This window comes from Trichoplusia ni, chromosome 8 (genome assembly GCF_003590095.1).
Source record: "Trichoplusia ni isolate ovarian cell line Hi5 chromosome 8, tn1, whole genome shotgun sequence".
In the NCBI taxonomy this organism is placed as follows: Eukaryota; Metazoa; Arthropoda; class Insecta; order Lepidoptera; family Noctuidae; genus Trichoplusia; species Trichoplusia ni.
Window position 1 is genome coordinate 2,892,667 of NC_039485.1, and position 20,319 is coordinate 2,912,985.

The 20,319-nt window shown below is 33.2% G+C and overlaps 1 protein-coding gene across 1 annotated transcript in view; it reads left to right on the forward strand.

Annotated features, from left to right (window-relative positions):
• Positions 1-275: 275 nt before the first annotated feature.
• LOC113496965 overlaps positions 276-20,319 on the forward strand; it is a 53,827-nt gene continuing 33,783 nt past the window's right edge. Inside the window, exon 1 of the mRNA XM_026876375.1 lies at positions 276-528. The gene's annotated coding sequence lies outside the window, so the exon portion shown is untranslated. The remainder of the gene's footprint in view (positions 529-20,319) is intronic.

Consider the following 20,319-nt stretch of genomic DNA (forward strand, 5'->3'; position numbering starts at 1 on the left):
ATACCGTGATCTCGCAAACGTTCGTCGCTTGTTTACAAGTCTTATTCATTCCGTAAAATGGTACTTGCACTTTCGAATCGACGCGAATGACTAAGTAAGTCTGTAAAGACAGCGGTTACTTTCTCTCCATGTCCGACATGTTACCAATAACGTTCTATAGATTCATTCCAGTGGAGCTTCTTCGAATGTATTTTTTTCTCCATTTTTAATTTCATTTGTACTGACGTCACAGCGATTGTACAGCTTCGCCGCCGCCGGTCATTTGCGTTCTAACATGAGACCAATGCGGCCGCATTTGCCGTCGAACACTATACCATAACAGCTACGTGCGCGTTAGTTACGTTACGCGAATAAATACACGAGATTTACGCGAACGTTGTAACGTTAACGCGTCAGTTTGTAGTTTCGTTATCGTCTCAGCCGGTACTGTTGATAAGGGATTTGTTTTACGTTTTTCTGTTGTGACTGATGGCGGATTGTGAGAAGTTTGTGGCGTTTGCAGAAAATGGAGTGTCATTAACGTAAAAGGTAAGTTAGGATGCTTTTTGTTTCTTATTAATGATTGTTTTTGTTTTGTTGGAAAAAGATCGTTGTATAGACGTGAGAAGCTATCGGAGTTCTAAACATCTACTGTTTTTAAGATTGAGCAATATATTTTGTTTCTAAAGTTTTATTCGTCTTCGGAATAACGATTGGAGTTAGTTATTGACTAACATAAACTATAAACGAAACTTTTTGAATTTATTAATTGTTGTTACTGCGAACTGTTTATTGGTCAAAGTTGTTTCTGAATTATATCGATAGTTTTATACAATAAATTTAAAAGTTTCGCGAATCGAATAATTTCGAAAACAATTTCATTAGCCTACAATAAAAATAAGAAAAGCCCTAATCTTACTTAGAAATAATAACCTAGTAATTAGGTATAAGAAAACGTATTACTTTATTAACATAAAAATAACAAAATAAATATTATAATCTATTCTATACTATGCTAATATATTTTATTCATAATTTCTACCAAAACAAACTCTTGAAACTGGGTCAGTGAAATTATATAATTAACTTTAAAATTAAACTACAAATCTCGTTAGTTGACTAAAATGTAACGTAAACAAAGTTAATCCTATGACCGAAGGTTACATTCTTTTTTGTTTAGGAATTTCCGATATGTCTACTTAGCTTATTTGAGTTGTGACTTTTCAGGCGTAGAGCCAAATGTTGGTCTAATAGTGATTTATAAGACTAGGTTTTGAATAGAAATCGGTGTGAATACTTTATACAGATAGCTATGGCAATATTATATTAAAAGAAGCATTATAAAGATATCATTCTCCAATTGTTTTCTTTTATTTTTTATTATTATTTAATCAATTTCCTGAAGCGTGATCATAATATCATTTAATAACGGTTTACACGGGCGTTTTTATTGGGATTGCCGGACTAGTTTCAGAACTAACCGGAGCCCATAACCCCCGCGAATCAAACTGGAACTTCTTTGTTATAATTATCATTTAAAATCAGAATCTTCCTACCAAATAACAGTAAGTATTATTACATAACAGTAGTGTAAAACGTAATTTTTATTCACTTAACGACCATGTTTTTCAATAGGTAAACATAATGTATCTACATTTATTTTTCTTTGTGTACCACTTAAATTTAGAGAATAAGATTATTTTAAGAACTTTTTAACCAACTCTCATCAAATAATTACTCTCTGACCAGATATTACGTCGATCCCAAGCAGCAAAATAACCTCATCTACATATGTAGTATTTCCTAAGAAACTGTTTACTTTAATAGCTTCATACAAATAGAGTCATAATGCAAAGATTCTCTCACGTTGAGTGCATTCTAACGGTTTGTATGAGATAGATCATACATTACTCGAGTTTTTATCACAACACATTACCTTTTTCATACACTTATATTCTCAAGGCATAGGCTAAAACTGTTAGCTGTTTTATAAATCTCCTATATTTGAAACCGTGTTTCGGAAGGCACGTGAAATTGTTTTTTGGGTCCCGGTTGTGATTCATACATCTTTGACAGTGGTTACGCATAGTTAGAAGCTAGGAAGTCTGATAACTACGCATTTTAAAATTGTCTGGAAATTAAAAGCGTTCTCAAAAAAAGTGATAATACATCATACTTGTAGAATAAATATTTTTTTTTAAATTCATTTCCATTCTTATTAACGGGTATCGTATCGCTGGGGTAACTGGGTTGAAGAGATCAGATAGGCAGTCGCTCCTTGTAAAATACTGGTACTTAGCTGCATCAGGTTAGACTGGAAGCCGACTCCAATATATTTGGTAAAAGGCTAGGATGATGATGTAATTTATAAGCCTCATATTGGACTACTGCATACTATACTTATTGTTACGAATACATTGTATTTGTTGTAAGGTTACCTAAAACATGCTAAATACTAATTCACGACTTGCTACGGGTTTTATCATTTTATCCCCACTACGGTACATAGTTGTATGCTCCACAAACATTTCAAGATATTCTTATTAGTCGCATTTCAATTTACCATATCGTGGTGGTTGGCGCCTCTGTATGGACTTTTATGCACAAGATGCAGGTTCAATCCTGACATAAGCAAAGTATTAATGTGACTTTTTCAGATTAATATGAACTTTTCAATGAAATTGAAAATAAAGTGTGTCAAAAAGCATAGAGAGACAACAAACCCCGATTTACAAATATTTGAATCTAAAATCGACCCGCAGTGAGCCAGTTTGATCATCATTACCTTAATACACCTTAGATTATATACCTATATTTTTGTTATATATCCTGTTTTAGATCCCACTGCCGTTTGCGAAATAGCCTCCCCCTCTCTCTTCCAGGCTCTATATCTGAGATCTGACGCTTTCTGACCACGTGCACCCCCGTCGTTGACTAGATAATAAAAAAAATCAAATTCTGATCTTGAAATTCCGTTTTTTTCTACGTTTTTATACACCGTTCTCAATACCAACTTAACCACATTTAACTTTATCAATCGTTTCTAATATCATTCTCCACGGTGGATATTCTAAGTAAATATTAGCTAGCCGATGTTCATACCTACATTAGATAAATCTACGATCACGTTGCTTTGCATGCGGTTTGTGCGGTAATCGCGGAATAATGTCTTTCACAGTTACTCTCAGGAGTAGAAGAAATTATTCGGTTAACATGGAGTATTCGGAAAGTAGGTTGTATTTTCAAAACAATTAATGTCTACTGAGAATTGATTTAACGACGGAAAAAATGCGAAAGGTAAGAGTTTGACTTGCGAGGGTTCCGTACAAATAGGCTAAAGATTAAAAAAAAAATGTCACCCATCTAATTTATGATCCGTTGTCAAACTACGATTTTCTATTATTATATTATGTTGATAGAGCGAAATATACCAATGTGAAAATTGCTACTGTCAGACTGCCTAGATATGTTCGGTTCATGAGATACAGGTGACAGACAAGCGGACTGACGGACACACATGCACGCGTTAATATTTCGTCATTCGGCCCTTTTAAGGTATAGCGACCGATTTTAAGGTATAGGTATAGACTAATAAAATAATTGAAAAAATAAGTTATTTTCCATTATTTTTTAAGTTAATGCAGTAATAACTTATTGATCGATATTATTGTTTAAACAAATTTAAAATTTAAAGAATGCTGAAAACTAAATTTTTTACATTAAACTGTGAATACGTAGCTCGCACAATTGCTCAAACACGACCACATTGACACTTCCCGATTGTTGTCAAACACCGGGCGCCATCTTTAATTTCACACATTATAACGATGATTACTACGACAGTAGTGTCCATGACAGCTTCGCTCACGTTTTGTTTATTAAAATAGCAATTTTTTTTTTTGTATAGAACAGTATAGTTAGGAACAAAAGTCGTCTTCTTTACAAAGTGCCAGTACTTTTTTTGTGGTGTGTTTAGCATGTTTTAGCCTATTTTGTTACCTCAACAGCAATTCATTACATACTATTGTGCAATGTTTAGAAAATGAGGAAAGTCTGTTGATGTTAACCAACTTCTGTTGCTACCTGTACCATATTAGCGCCACAGGTCGATGTCAATGAACTTGACAATCTAAATATTGGAAGATTGAGTTTCCGTCTAAATATGTGATGAAATATTTAGATCGTCATTTTTTTTCTTTGTTCACTTTTCTTTGAATCTCACGGAGGTCTACGCGATGGTAAAGTTCCCCTAAAAGCAAAAAAAATGTTAGACTTAATAACTTAGTTTTTGGTTTCATTTAATGTTTGATTGATTGCCTAGACGGTTTTAAAAGAGTTTTCTCAAGCAATCATATGTTTGAAGATGTTTTAACAAAACTTTATAATTATATGTTTCATTTGTAGTGATTCGTCAGTTGACTTTAAAAGGTCTTCAAACAGACGTTATGTTTTATAAACCATTTTTAATCGTGTCGTGGCGATCATAAATATACTTAAACGAAGTATTTATATTCTATTGTATTGTCATCAATTATGGCAAAAAGTTAACAGTTATTTTTGCATAAATTTAATTAAAGTACTTTACGTAATGAACTTCGTAATTGTCAGCCTTGCACTGTTAGTTTGTCTTCTAAGAATTCCTAATGATGGCGAGATCATTAGAAACTCTCTGAGGTTAAAGATTATCTCTCGCTAATTGGGTAAATATGAGAGATTTACATATCTAAGTAAATTGTATTAATAGGTATGGGAATTTTTATTTTAAATAGTGTAAATGTCTTGGTACCTTTTAATGAAGGGCTTATTAGTAACTTGTTGACAACCGGTCAATTTGTTGCTTCAAATTTTCTTTTAGTTTAAATATTTTTATACAAGTCTTGAACAAAACTTTTTAGTTTATATCTTAAAGAGGCCGACAACGTCACAGGCTACCAAACTTTACATTTTGTTTACTATGATTATTTTTATTTAAACTCTGTACATGCACAACTCTAAAGATTGATTTAAAACTTTATCTCTCAGCTATTAACATTCGTATTTTGAAAGACTATTAACAACAATACAATGTTCTTGTCAAGGTTACATTTATTTAGAAACCAGTGTTCCATAAAAAATGTAGCGCAAACTCTTATGTCACGACGTACTCTGCTAATGCCTGAACAGAAAAAGTTTGGTTATATTTTTTACACGACACTGCATAATGGGAATATGTCTTACTGCACAATATTTCTTAATCATCGTGACAAACACATATTTTAAACAGAATTTTATTTACAATGGAACAGGATATTATATTGAAATTCATCTCTTTTTTTTTTTAATAAGGCAGACCAGGTGTCATTTATCTATTTAAAATGATCTTCCTGTAACGACTGTCAGAGATGTGTACATACCAGTGGGACCCACAATTAAACGTACCTTCCGAAACATCGAGGAACTCGTTATGACATAAACTATCACTCATCGACGGACCAACCGTATCAAGTGCAGCTGTACCTGTGATCGATCACCTTGTCAATTAGTAGTTTAACCACGGCCTGTATAGTATTTAAATCAGTTGATAATTTAAAGACCAAGTACAAGCGCCATTTTCAAGTGCAATTCTGATTTTGACTTATCATTTTCTGCTAAGGTTGAAAAACAAAAGAATACATAATTTTCACGTCACTATCACACGGTACATTTACAATTAGACTTGTACAACACTTCAGTCTTGTCTAAGCCATTTGACCACCGATAACTTGCTTGGTATAACCTATGCAACATTTAATAGGTAACAATAAACTTTATTGTTCCTTCAGTTACCGCTTTAGATTATCCTACGATAACTAACAATGCAGCTTAACAAAGGCTATTATTAAATGTCTAAACACCGAATCAGTTATTTAATAATGCATTTTATTACATTAGAGATTAATTTTTGAGATTATATATTATGTTCGTAAACTATTGTACAATGTGATCGGATCGCGATAAAGGTTAATGACTTTTGAGGGTATCTAATATATTTTTGAAACTTGTAAAACAATGTTTTTGTTTTGCAATTTCAATTGAACATTTCAATGGCATGGTTGAAAATAGTTACCAGTTGTGCACTGATAGCCTAGGGGTTGAGGTCGCCATGCCAAACCCACTGAGCGCAACGAGTCGAGGGTTTGATCCTCGCGTGAGAAAAGCATTTTGTGTGTTGCGCGACGATCGCTTGCCCTGAGCGTGGTTCTCTTTGTACATGTGACTTGAATGTTTGTGAAAACACCAGTAACACAAGGATGAAAATAACGAATGCGGAAACCATTAAAAAATAACCATGGTCTAAAGGGTCTAAGTGGACAATTTATAGAATGGTTTCCAGAAAAATAATGAACCACCTTTAAAAGTTTAAATATCTTAAATAGCAACAAGTATTTTGGGGAAATAAACTATTATAAAACATAAAAAAAGAAATCAATGTAAATGATTCTATTTTTGTATATTAATTTGCCAAGCGGATTTGCTAGGCGTAAATTTAGGTACAATTTTCTAAAGTTAAGTGAAATTAAACATGGTAATAATGTTGTACTACTTTCTACCGTCCTATGGTCAGTTAAGTACAATATTAATTTATTTTGAGTGTGAAATATGCAGTAGTAAGACATATGAGGTACTTTAAATAAAACTATACAAATGAACTTTGCAATTATAATTGTGTTTCGGAAGGCACGTTAAACTGAGTTCTGTTATCCATGCATCTTTGGCAGTCGTTACGGGTACTCATTGAATAAACTAGAATCTGACGGCCAGTCTGGCTTAGTAGCATTTTGTTGCCTAGGTAACTGGGTTGAGGCGTCAGATAGGCAGTCACTTCTAGTAAAACTCTGGTACTTAGCTAGATCCGGTTGGACTGGATGCCAACCTCAACATAGTTGGGAAAAGGCTATGAAGATGATGATAGGTACCAATATAGTGACAAAAAGTTTCGAAACGAAATCGACCTTTAAAAATTAAAAAGCTTTCATAAATTTCTGTAAAAACTTAACGACCAATATAATATGTCCTCTCATAATAACATGACTTTAATTATTCGCCCTTTCTTTTTAATCGCCGAACAACAATAAACTACACAAAAATCGATAAACGAAATCGAATTCTCGAAACAACTACTCGATATCGGAATCGATAATTTTTATGTAACGATAAATAAAATGAATGTGTTTACGACACGCGAATATCGTTAATAACTTGAAGCGAAACATGTTTTATATTATTAATTAAATTACATTGTACTGTGCACGAAATTGGGTTAAATGTAGAAACTTTTATGGTTAATGCAGGTAATAAAGTAGCCTTATTGGTCTTACCATAACTATATCGGTTAAAATATCGCAATAAAATCTGTTCAGCTTAATTTTCGTCTTTTGTTACTTGTGCAGTTTTAAATTGCAAACTTGCAAAAAGCTCTTGATCCAAGTAAATAAATCAGAACCGCTTATTAAAAGACTGTCTTAATATATTTATAACGCTCAATCTACAATTATAATGTAAAATTAGCTGCTGCCTTAATCAGAAGACCATTTAAGAGCATAAACTGATCAAATATTTTCCATGTACCAACTTTTCAAAACAGAACTATGATCAAAACAAAATTCAAATGAAATCGCTCTTAATGCTAGCACAAGGTCTCGTATACATAAAAATGAAACGCTATTGTTATGGCATAAGAACTATTTTGCCATGATTTCATCAGATATGGGACTATATCTACGGTATCGCGATGGGTAGTCGTAAAAAGTAGGTACATGATAGTGGTTTCTTAGGTTTACGCGAATGTTAGACATTGAAATGAAACTACTTTTACGGATTTTATTCAGCCATTATATTAGATTTGACCAACCACAGATCCTCGCTAAAGAATCCAAATTCCTACCTAGGATGTTTCGCGAGGCTATTGAGATTAAAAAACACCCTAATTTCAATAGAGAAGATGGCTGGAAGATATCACCTACTTGGGATCCAATAATAAATAAACTCAAGGCCAAACCCAAGAGCAGCGCTGCAAGACATCAAGACACAGTGAGCTCATACTGCGTAGGTCGGACCACAAATAATTAATTAAAATATGAAGGTAGAACGAGCAACATCTTCTGTCAAGACGAACGCCATCTCAGTCTGCCCGTGACCATGATACCTGCAAAGGTTTCGAAACGTCGGGAACTAAAATCTAAAATTAAACCGCGATAAAATCCGTAAAAGTAGTTTCATTTCAATAGGTACATGATTGTATTGTTTACAGAAAAGGAAGCTGATTTGATACTTTGGATTTATTTTGGTCATACTCGTATCTGTTTTATATAGCCGATATTAATCTGTATACTATAGAGAAATATCTATTATAATAAACGTAAAAAATGTAGCGTACATTCTTTACAAAATTTTGCAAGTTTTGGCATTTACACGTAAATACTTCTTACTCCAAAGTGCAATTACAATATATGGACCTGAAAAGACGTTTAGCAATTAAAAAAAACTAAAAAAATGTATTTTGAAGCTACCTTGGCGTCTCTTTCAGTTTCAGTTTAAACTGGATGTCGCGGTATAATTCCATCAACTATATACTGAGCAGGCAACAGTTCTGACAAAAAATCATAGTGTCATTAGAACGAAATGCGAAAAAAAATGAATGAAAGTCATCGAGTAAATGTCAACATCACCCAAAATTCGGTTAACCGTACTAAAGTTATGATAAGTCGGCCAACATAAGTCGACCTCAAACAAATCTTGTGTACACGGAGAAACATTGCATAGTTTTATTCAGTAACAATAAATTGCAGTAATATCATGAACTATACCAGATATAATATCTTTGTAAAAGTCACGAATACGTCCGCAATCAGAAACAGTCTAGATTTTTTACATAAATACGTTTTCACAACACCAATTTTATGGATTTCACAAAATCAATCGTGTTTTTTACATTCAGTAAATGACAGATGTTAGATTGAATGGCAGAAATGAATGAAGGAATGAAGAAATTACGATTATTAAGTTTACGAAACATTCGGATCGATTTAATGTTGTTTAATATCCTACTATTACGTTCATCGATCAATTGAACAATCTTTGAGAACGATACGACATTCAATCAGTCTTGAATGATTGGGAATTTAACGGTAATTAGGTAATGCGTTTTGGTTTGGTTTGGCACTAGATTTAGCACAGCGAAATTACAATGTGATCAATAGATGGATATATTAGATTATTATGCAATAGATTGATAGAATCGACATCATTTTTGCATTTCAACGTTGCAATGCTGCCAGCCTTACCAATGCTTTTACAGGGATGAAGATGTATTTATTGACGCTTTGTAAAAAGATAGAATTGAAGCCACAAACTTTATGCGAATTTAATATTTTAAAAAATTTATAGACATAAGCAGAAGGAAGTCAGTTACAGACGTTGCAGGTATTATAAAACTGAAATTAGTATCAAGAAATTAAGATTGCTACGAGTACCTACTTACTTTTATATCTACAGGTTGTGACAAGTCGACGGGGTCATGTTTCAAATACCACCTCTGAACAATTTGGAAGGAACTTTATTTTTCAAAAATCTATTTGGTGGTCAAGCGGTTGTGAGATGATCACAATAATTTATCAATGTATGTATAAAGATGACTTACCTGCGAAATTTTATTTACAACATTAGCTTCTACTTAATAAATTTTCCTTAAAATTAATTTAAATTTTTGTACACCAAGTCTAAAAATAACTATTTTTTTTTTCTAAAAGACTTAAAACAACCTTGGAAAGAGTTGTCCATAATTTAGGCATTTTTTTAATGATGAAACGTATTTTTTGTACACCTGTATATTCTTAATGAATGCGAAAAGATCTAATCGTTTCTTAAAAAGTTAAAATACTAAAGTCATTATCGTTACTGGTCCAGTATAATGTTGGCACAGAAAAGACTTCCCACGTTTTCCTCTATTTCCTGCCTTATCTAGACAAATTGCTTAAGAAATTTAGTAAAAACTACCTCTGAGAATAGCTGACTACTCAAAGATATGTTAATCTTGTAAAGGCTTTAATTTAGTTCTCCTTTGTCATCCTTTCTGAATATTTAAGGTAAAAGCACCTATTACGGAGGTATTTCGCAACATTTGAAAGTAAGAAACAAAAATAAGCATTTGTAGGTATTTCTAAAGGTGGAAAAAAATTCTATCGTTAAAATTGGAATTTATATTTTGTATTGCGGTTGAGACTATGATTCTGTTGATGATATTTCTTATTTTAAAAAAATATTTAAATAGTCTGGTCGATTTTCCCTAATACGGAGGTACAATTTTGCTCTGATCCTATTACTGCGGTAGATGGCTCCTAATACGGAGGGTCAGAACTTGTATTCATTAAAGTTCCGCACAAATAATATTTATTTAATAATATTAATGTGTTAGTAAAAGTTTTTCATTTTTATTCAAAATTGATTTTATTAAATTGCGTAATCAAATTAATGGTGAATGAATTATTTCCATTTTGAGTAACTCTGACAATGACATCTAATATGTATGGGACCCAAATACGGCTAGGCCTATAATAATTAAGGACATATTCCTATAATAGCTACTGTTGTTGAGATCGCGTTCCGTAGTAAGTATTTTTTTCATAGTAATTCTGACCTTGATCTGACCTGATCTGAAATTGTTGAGAATCAATAGTATGCGAGGGATTAAATCACTTTCCCCGGCACCCGCAGTTCTACGGAACAACGTCAATGGATAAAACTGAAAAATAAGGTATAATTATACCAAGTTTCATCGAAATCGAACAGTTATTTTTCTCGTGATGCCTGAACATACAGACAGACAAAATAAATTTTAATCACATATTTGGGTTTGGTCACTCGCTGCTGTTTACTTTTTCAATATTTTCAGTGTACAGAATTGACCCTTCCACAGATTTATTAATTTATAGATAAATGAATAGAACCGTAATAGGAGATCTTAGAACCCTACACTGAGTTACCTGGAAATAATTACCGCCGTAATAGAAAAACTACTCATGTTTTCGATAATCCTAATTCTGACCCATAAATATTTCGATAAACAAAGGAGTAAAAATGCCTAATCAAACATTAACAGTTTTTTGGCTCAGATTTGTAAAACTCAAGTCAAAATTTATACAAAATAAATATTTTGTGATAAATCAAAATACACCTTCCCATTTTTGCCTCTTCTAAGAAACTAACATTTTTTACTCGACAGTTTTCTATATTTAACTAGATTTCCAATTGAGAACACATACCACAGAATATGGTTTTTAAGTTATGTGATTAATAATTATTTCAACTAAACTTGAAACTAATTGAATAAGTTAATCAATTGAAATTTATAAACAATTAAACATGACCAGTACTTTTCCTATTTCGGAGTCATAGCACCGTATTAGGATTAATTTTCAAAATTTGTATCGTATTACGGCGGTATTTTATTTTTAAATTTTTTGGTAAAAAATGACTTACAAATATAAAATAAGCTATTTAAATAGTGAGTGTAATAATAAGAAAATGCTATAAATAACAAATGAACAAACTCGAACGGCATCTTAATACGAAAAACTTAGTTTCTAAATATTTGTGTATTTACTTATGTTGTTCCGCGTTTGTATGGAAACACCTCTCACGTCGATTACGTTACAGAGACTGATTGATTTTGTTGTGTTGTCTATGTGCTATAATTGCAAATGTCAGTTAAGTCATAAAGTAAAAGATTTAGAATAAATAGTTTCGGTTTCGGTCTACCTACACTGAATAAAACGGGAATAAAACGCGAAAATAGAAATACCACCGTAATAGGAAGCGATTTTGACTACCGCCGTATTAGGAGCGTTTACCTTAAAAGTTGACAGAAAAATATACAAAAACTAGATTAACTACCAGAAACACGAATATTTATGTAGAGCCAACACTAAAACTTTAAGTTGTAGTTGCATTTTTACACACGAGGTGCAGGTTCGATCGCAACACAAGCAAAGTACCAATGTAACTTTAAGTGACATGTATGTGATTCGTGTTACATCACATGCCAGTAGCAAACACTTTTAATCGAAATCACAAACATCAACCAATGTTTAGGTACTTACGAAAAACTAATCAAAATTAACAAAAAAATCGACGCTTTTTAAACTGAGTTTTTAAAAATGCACCCACCAATATTTTTTGCCTTTTTTAAGTGTCTAAACCAACAGGGAACGCTCAAATCGTCATGACCTACAAGCTTTCTTTCATACGAGATTAACTCAATACAAGTCTGAAACAAAAGAAAAAACTGCATCTTTATACCATTGAGTAGGTCATTAGCTCGCCAGACTTCAATACACGGATTACTAAGACATACTTTCATTGGCCAAGTTAATTATATTGTATTAATTTCGATAGCGATAACAAATATAATATGTTCTACGAATCACCCACATGCTCATAAATCGCACTTGCACCCACACATAGAAAGCTGTGATTAACTAAACATTTCTTTTTATTGTTTTGACACAAATTACCTATAAGGCATGATACCGAAAAAACTATGAACAGTAATCAGAAAGCAACCATAGATTTGGTCATAGGCCTTTTAGACTGAATAGCCAAAATATTTTTTTTCGTGGCATAAAAGTTTTCAGTTTTTTTTATACAAGTATTGTACTTTTGTCACCTCTGAACTTCAAAACTGCTTGTCTAATTTTGATATGAAGGTACTTATGTTATATACTTTTTCATCAAATTTCTATTCCCGCTTTGGGTTGGGTGGAAGGGAGTGTCAGGCTTTTACTGACTAGAAAACCCATGTTCCACGTTCCTACGCTTGCCTTTTGTGTACCGGGGCCGTTTGTGACAATCCCGCTGGAGTTAGGTTGTATCCTAGATAACCAATGTGTGTTTTAAAATGTCAATGTCTTTAGAGGTTTAAGGTAGTCACAATTTTAGGTCTAGCCAACAATCTCGGCATGTTTAAGACAAATGTCACGGGGAACGGGTTGCATCCATTTCGCTGCATGCATACGCGTCTCCATACCAAATGGTCCTTTTCTATGGGCATCGGAATTAAGCTGAAAAAGTGTTAGTGGTCACCCAAACAACAGCCAAAAGGCTTGTACCATCATACATTCTGAACACTATTAACAAAGTTATGAGTGCAATCCGCCACAGTTCCGAAACAGCTTAAGATATAATATACTCCACACGCCTAATACCTTCTTACACATTATGCAACACCGTTCCCTGCAAAATAATTGTAACGTTTGATCTCAGCCATATTGCACGCGCGAGAGTCTAACGGAATATAGAAGTGAGTAACCTCTTAACGCGTTTACGAATCTGCAAGAAACGACAAGCTCGATTAATTTATATCATCAACTTCATTAGAATTTAAACTGTATTACGTGATAGTTTTAGGTCTATTATTCTTTGTTTTAGAAGCTTATGTTATCTTTGTTGTTAGAGCAACGTTTGCTTTTCTGAGTTTTCGTTCTTTATGATGTCATTTTTTTTTAATGCTTTTGTTTTTATACGTATAATGTACTTTTGATGAAATTCTATATAATCGACTTCTGATTGCGTGTCACCATGTCTCAAACTTTTTTTTGCAATTTTTTAAGAGACAGACCTACATCACATAGAGTCAAATCATCACGATGATAGTGCAATGAGTTTGCATTTCAAAGATGATCATGGACCCAGAAGGTAGCAACGAGAACTCGAGACCTACCAAGTCTTAATGTAATATATTATTCCGGGTGTGGAAGAGGGATGCCACTCCACTCAGTGTATTGCTCTGTCACACTTCCACGGCCATATAAATGCAACTTTGAGACGTGGAGGTAGACCCTTTGAAACCTTGTCATGCTTCATTTATTTTAAAGTACTTTTAATCCTTTAAATAAAATGGTTTTTAAACTTCCGCTCTACATTTATTTACCCCGGGTTGATTTATTCCTAAACCGTCTAAGGCCTTACGGAGGCACAAAAAAACATCACTGAAATCGGTCCAGCTATTTAAGAGTAACAGTAACATTCACACGTAGGTACAGCACTATTAAACGTGTCCAAAGATTTTTCTGTAAACCAAGTCCTTCCATTGTTTTATCGAGGTAGAGCAGTGACTTCAAAAAACTTATCCGCTTCAAATCTTTCACACAATCAATGTCGAAACTCGAAGCAGTTAAGACATGTTAGTATACAATGTATTGCAATGTCTACGCCTGATTCAGTCCATCCATCTGCAGGCATTACCTCACTTCGTTGCATAAAACTATTAGCTACAATAAATTTTCTGTCGCTATTGCATAGTTACCTAGTTATACCATAATTGCTTCGCTCATGTTTGTTTAATAGAAAGTAAATAAATGTCAGTCGAAGAAAATCAGGATGCCGCCGCCCACTTATTGAATATCTCAATAATTATATTTCAGACATAGGTTAATGATCTGTCGAAGTGTCAACGATATTTGCAAAAGGTATTTGTAAGCAAAATGATTGAACTGTACTTAATATTAAAACTTATTGTTTAGGTACTGCAGCCTATTTTGCAATAGGTTCTATAAGTGTTTTATTTATGATAGACAATAGTCTGTAAATTTTGCTATTACAAACCCAGCCATACATTCCTTTAAAAATAAAAGTCTCCCGCATCAAGGTATTTAATTTTGTGTTATAAAACTTCTCAAACTTGCAAGATACATACACAAAAACACCCAAATTCAGAACCAGCAATTGTGTATCACACAGTTGTCCCATGCTCGGATGAAACTCGCTACACTTCGCACACAGGTATTGGCGTGGTGACCTATACCACTCGGCTATAGCTTAACCCACCACGCTGGAATTTGATGTATATAAGCTAGTATTATAAAGTATTGAAATGGAAACAAACATATCCATAAAGTAGCAACAGTTTCTCGACACAAGAATTGCCCATAAATTGTCACAGACGAAACAAAAAGCTATAATTCAAATTAATTATAATTTAAATCTCCATTGGTAATGAGTGGCGTGAGACACTTACAATGAATAATTCAATTAACTAATTACTATCGTAAATTATCCCTGTATTATACAATTCATTTTGCTGAGGTATACTTGATCAGATACAGATTTAATCAGATAATTTGACGTAATTCTGAGAAAACTTATATAATCGGGAGTTAATTAATACAGTGTTCGACGAAATTGGTTTCATCTTTTATAATTATGTATTTATAGCTATCCGTGAAAGTCAACTAAAATTCATAGAAGAAAAAAAAGGATTTATGAGACTATTTTGAAACTAGAGCCTCATTTAAGCTGAATGCGATGATGTCAAAATGTTTTATTTTGTCCATGTACGATATAAAAAGGCTCCCGCACTAAGGAGTTTAATCAATGTATCGCGGGGGGATTTCACAAACATTTAAATCAGTCGGCCAAAGACGCCTAGATTCAGCAAGACTCGTAACAAACGTTCTAGGGACACTAAATGCTTGCCCTATTTCTGGATTATTAGATCCTTTAAATCATCATATTTAAAATCAGTATTAGTAATATAATTTAATCATTGGTACACTTGCCGAGATTAGTTGTTAGTCAGATCATCAACACCAATCACCATACCAAACACTTTAATTGGGGATCAATGCATGATTACCAACACTACCAAGAATGCAAAGCTTATAAAACCATAATTAGGAAGTTGTGAACAAACTGCTAATAGTATGGGAAGAGAATAAGGAAAAGACATTATTTTATATAACGTTATCGACTTTAATATACTTACTACCCACTTAATATAATCACACCATTAAGCTACAATTACTTTCATACAAACAACATAATTTTACTTTCTACTACTTAAACAATTTATTTAGATCACTTGATTCGCTCTAATTCGCAAGCCAATCGATAAGAGATAGAAAACAAACAAATTCTAAAGAAACGTAGATCCCTACTAATATTATAAATGCGAAAGTAACTCTGTCTGTCTGTCTGTTACGCTTACACGTCTAAACCACTGAACTGATTGTAATGAAATTTGGTACAGAGATAGTGTTGACCTTGAGAAAGAACATGGGATAGTTTTTATCCCGGATTTTTGAAGATTTCTCTTGGAAACGCGATATAACCGACATCGACGCGGGCGAAAAGCTAGTTAAGAATATGTTAGAGTTGCAATAACGATAGTAATCGATAATGCAAATCGACTTACTCGATTCAATCGGAACGAAAATGGAATAAAAAAAATGCTTTTATAAAATTGGTGGTGAGACCGAAGTCAGACAGTCGGTCATTAAAAAAGCAATTTATTATATGGTTTTGTTAATTAATTGAATTGATCAGCATTTTTTATTGTACATTGAATCGATATAATTGTAATGCGGGCTTTATGATCGATGTCTTTCAATTTTAAGTGAGGAATCATTGTTAAGTAATAATGTAAATTTAGTCATTTCAATGCACGCCTAGCCGAGTGGTTGAGGTTACTTTCCGAAGACAATCATTTGTGTGATCTACGAATGCTTCTCCTGTATCTGGTTATGTTTGTGCATGTCAATAGAATGTTATAAAAATAAAAATCCTACAGTGGGAGTCGTCTAAAAAAAAAGAAGAAACAAAAATTTATCATTTATTCTTTTATAATTTCGAGTATCGATAACTTTAATGTCAATAGCCATCTCTAAAAGAAATTTCCCGTCAAATAATTAGGCGGTCATTGCCTTTTAAGGTCACCGGACAAAAAGTTAATAAAAGTCAATTCAAATACGGCGGGCACCTTTTACTATAATTCTTCATGAATGATTTTTTTCTTACAGAAGATATTTAATGAATTTTTAATATAACTGGTATTTTATTAATGGATTGTTTTGTGTATTCCAAAAGACGTAAAGGGCTTTTATTCCATAGACTGTTTTGAAATTACAATCCATACTTTTCTGATTACTCTAAAGCTGTTGCAGATGTTGGAAAAAAGGCAGCGTATTGGACGATATAGAGCACCTTTTGTTCCGGAATAAAACGATAATAACTTAACCTAAGTTAAGGGCACATTGTGGGATATATCGGTCTTTCACAGACTAAAAATAAGAGGCTGTTTTTCTAAGATTGCTCGCGCCTTCTCTACGCCACTCTGGCTAGCCCTAGACCTTTGGACTCAACACAATGGCTAAGAACAACTGCCACAATCTTACATTGTGGCAGTAGTGGAAGAGAGATGCCCCTTTACGCCTAGCTTCAAGTTTCGACAAAAAAAAATAACATTACCTACTTTTAGACGAGGTAGTAGACCGTTCACACAGTATCTTCTTCTTATAACAAAGATTGATCGATGCAAGTCCGTTATAGAGCTAAAATTACCTGTAACGAGATTGACGTTACATTATTTGACGTAACATCAGAAAATAATGCTAATTCGTCACGCTATGTACTGCAGAGCACTAAATGTCAGTAAAATGGTATGAAATTAGAATTTCATAGAATACTTTTCTGATGTTTAGCTATGGTTTAAATTAAATGCAATTTTTATGCACGTGGTGCAGATTTGATCCCAAAGCAGGTAAAGAATGAATGTGTTTTTTTGCAAAGTTACAAATAAAAATATCATTTATTCCTCTGAAAAAGGTTTCGGTACAAGTTACAATAATAAATGTACAGCCTATAATATAAAATTATAGGTCCTATCTTAATTATTGTCAGACACCACTAACAACTGCGGAAACCTGGATTTCAAATATTTGAATCTAAAATTGCCAACGAGCAGTCAGCTGGCGTGGTGAGCAATGCCAGCGCCTTGCATGCAATGGGATAGGAAGTTGGTATTAACATCTTGTTAAAGAATAAAAAGATTTGAGAACTTCTTCATTTTATTATTAAGTCGGCTAGCACTAAAATATTTCAATGTCAAACTGAAACATTTCGTAAGATTACTACGCCTTAACGTTGCGGACGTAATTAATTATTATCGCAATTAATTTTCCTTTACAGCAAATTCCATGAAGATTAATCAAACGAGTCTATACGTTTTGTTGTACCAAGTAACTCGTTTATATGCCGTCATCACTTTGTACTGATTTTATAAATTACTAAACTATTAGGTTATTAATTAAGAGAGAGCTTTCGTTATGATGATAAACTTCAACTCTTTCTATACATAGCAAACAAATTGTTTGAAAAATATCGATAATTGCTCAAGAGTTCTTATAAGATACGCTTCTATGTTATATTTTATATAAACATGCTATTCTTCTTAACTTAAATTAGTCGTAACAAGAACAATTAACTAATAAATATGCATTTTATATCTAGAAGTGGTTCTCACACTCAAGACTTAAGTTCTTGTAACTAGGGAATTTAACAAAAAAAAACAACTGACATTCACAAAGATACAGATCTTATAAGATCATATCAAGCATTCGTGGATCACAAAAATGCTTGTCAAACGCGAGGATCGAACGTGCGACACGTCGCGTACGATCGATTTGGCGTGATAACCTATACCACTAGGCTATCCGTGCTGACGATTACCACAGTTTCTCAGCAGATGACAGTATGTTTATCAAGCCTCAACAACAAGGTCATCCTAGTTTTGAAGTATAACACAGAAGTCACAGTTATAACTATGTGAGTAGATCAATTACATTTACAATGCCTTTCAGTACCGTAAATAATGTTTTCTTTAGGCAATATCTCGTTACGATTTCTTTCAAACGCACTTTTTATTTGTCACTCAATACTGCGACATATAAACTAAGTGAAGCATGGAATATAGGTGTATCAAGTGTTACAAATGTGATACAAAATTGCCAGTAATTTGATGATGTTTGGTATATTTTGTTTCTATGATTCCGTATCCAATAGGTTTAAACGGAACTGTTTTTTAAGGCTTTCTATTGGCGGGAGAGTTTGTTGCGCCAGTGCTTTTTTCGCAGTATAAGCATTTAGGAAGCGGTGAAGACTAGTGAAGAGTGAGTAAATGTGGTTGCTGTCCAATGCAATTTGATACTCAAATTGGTAGCTACTTAGGAGCCATGAGTAAATGACGCCATCAGAATTTCCGTATGTCACTCGTGAACAGTCGAAATTATGTATTAGACTAGCTGACCCAGCAAACGTTTTTTGCCCAATAAATTATTTCTAGCTGTATGTATTTTTAATTCCACAATCAAAAAAAAAAGTTTCGTACAAATATTTTTTTTTTTTTTAGTGTGAGCAACACTTAGGAGTATAAAAATATATGTTAGTCGATTCTCAGACCTACTGAATACGTATATAAAATTTGGTAAAAAGCCGTTTCGGAGGAGTACGGTACCTAACATCGTGACACGGGAAACGCGTTGTAAATTTGGTTATCTTTTGTCTATTTCTATTCTAGCGATCCCTAAGTACCGACTCGCACTTGACTGATTACATTGTGTTGCAACAGTTTCATTGTTTTCTTTTCATAAGGTTTTTAGAACTTTGTTAGATAGTACAGTTGTAAAAAACTATATTTAATTGTGTTTTTTGTCACCCTCGACCTATTGAGATCTTAAAACGTCCTAGCCTTTTACCAACTATGTTGGGGTCGGCTTAAAGTCCAGTATTTAACAAAGAGCGACTGCCTATCTAATCTTCGCAACCCAGTTACCTGGGCAACATGATACCCCTTAGTAACACTGGTTGTCAGACTTTCTAGCTTCTGACTACCACCTACCTAAATTCTTCTTTGACGGGAAGGCGGGAATAATAATTTAACGTGCCTTCCGAAACACGCAACAAATAACAACAAGATTATAATACGGAGGCCATTTTAACTACATAACTGGCAAAAAAAGCATGTTCTGTCATTTAAATCTACTTATTTATAATGAAGATATCATCCCATTGTATTAAGTACTGACAGACACGATTACATTGCTCTGCCATTTTATTACCTATTATGACTGGGTTAGAGACCATTATGCTATAACTAGTCCAGCTATAAATGTCCGTTAATGTGTTTTGTAGAACCTTTTGTTATGCTTTGTAAATATGATCTTCGCAGCGTACTTAATTTGTCTCCAAGTTAATTTAATAGGTACGAATGTGTAACTGTGTGGTATGTGCGGTTCGTTCCATAAGCATAGAACAAACTTTTGTGTGTTCCATAAATGCTTGCTTTTATTTTGGATTTTGAGGCACTTTCCGATCAGCTAGAAGGCTGCAATTTTCAGGGTAGCTTCAAACTCGATGACAAATCAATTTACAACTAAAAGCAACTGGTACGATTTTTATAAAATTCGAATTGAGTGACGTTTCAAAACGTCCGTTTTTAGATATTCTAAAACTATTATGACATTTTTTAATTAAAAATAAAACGATTAAAAT